The sequence below is a fragment of the Sinocyclocheilus rhinocerous genome, unplaced genomic scaffold, assembly GCF_001515625.1.
Source record: "Sinocyclocheilus rhinocerous isolate Xijiao unplaced genomic scaffold, SAMN03320098_v1.1 scaffold37, whole genome shotgun sequence".
In the NCBI taxonomy this organism is placed as follows: Eukaryota; Metazoa; Chordata; class Actinopteri; order Cypriniformes; family Cyprinidae; genus Sinocyclocheilus; species Sinocyclocheilus rhinocerous.
In genome coordinates this window covers 263,727-265,218 of record NW_015663585.1, presented here as the reverse complement: position 1 = coordinate 265,218, position 1,492 = coordinate 263,727, and the positions used below count along the sequence as shown (strand labels likewise).

General features: G+C 37.3%; 1 protein-coding gene across 1 annotated transcript in view; it reads right to left on the bottom strand.

The window, feature by feature from the left end:
* The window catches only part of LOC107728990 (serine/threonine-protein phosphatase 4 regulatory subunit 1-like), an 11,836-nt gene that overhangs the window by 8,913 nt on the left and 1,431 nt on the right, over positions 1 to 1,492 (bottom strand). The gene's annotated exons all lie outside the window — the stretch shown is intronic.

Below are 1,492 nucleotides of genomic sequence, written 5' to 3'. Positions count from 1 at the left end.
TCTCACTCACACACACACACACACACGCGCTCTCACACACACGCTCTCACACACTCTCTCTCACACACACGCGCGCTCACACACACGCGCGCTCACACACACGCGCTCTCACACACTCTCTCTCACACACTCTCTCTCTCACACTCTCACACACTCTCTCTCTCACACACACACTCTCACTCACACACACACTCTCACTCACACACACACACTCACTCACTCACTCTCATACACACACTCTCACTCACTCTCACACACACTCCCACTCACTCTCACACACACTCTCACACACACACTCATACACACTCACACACTTCATCTGGGGCTCCAGCATCGGATCCTCCTGAACATTAAAGTAACTTTATGAAATATGCATCGTTTCAAAGCAGCTTTACATAAATCCTGATGTTAATGTTTCTAAGATCTTCACGCCTAATAAATGCACTGAGCAGATTAGAGCTGGATGATAATATTACATTGTGTGGTGATATAAACAATCAAGCAGTTGATATCTGCAGTATAGCAGCGCTTTATGAACTGTATGTGGATAAAGCTGGATATGTTAGACATAGGTTAAAGTTATTAATTTATTATATGGTGATATTGAGGATTACGACGGTTTTGTGCAGTTTATAACAGATATAATTGATATAGTGTGAAGCGTAATATTATATGGTTATGCGTGTCAATGATGCGATTAAATTATGCATATTAATGACAGGGTTACAGTTTCGATCATATCGCATACTGACAGCAGTTTAACTATAGTTATGGAATAATATTTATCCACAGGCCTGTCACTGTTATTGATTAATCGACTGATGGTGGTTATTTGATCTAATCTCGATTATTTGAGATAACTGTGCAGTTTATATTCCAATCCCAAACTAGGATGACAGCGACGGAGTTAGAAAACATCAGTAAAACTGTGTGTAAACAGTATCAGTTTTGTTTGTTTCATGTATCTGTAAAGCTCCTGAAAGACACTATATGAAAATGAAGTATTATTATTATGATCCGTACACATCACCACAGAGACACAAGCAGAAATCTATCTGTGTCCCTGCAGCACAAAAGCAGTGTTAAGTCGCTGGGGTATATTTGTAGCAATAGCCAACAATACATTGTATGGGTCAAAAAAATACATTTTTCTTTTATGCCAAAAATCATTAGGATATTAAGTAAAGATCATGTTCCATGAAGATATTTTGTAAATTTCCTACCGTAAATATATCAAAACTTAATTTTTGATTAGTAATATACATTGCTAAGAACTTCATTTGAACAACTTTAAAGATGATTTTCTCAATATTTAGATTTTTTTACACCCTCAGATTCCAGATTTTCAAATAATTGTATCTCGACCAAATATCCTATCCTAACAAACCATACATCAATGGAAAGATTATTTATTCAGCTTTCAGATGATGCATAAACCTCAGTTTCAAGAAGCTGACCCTTATGACTGGTTTTGTGCTCCAGAGTCACATTT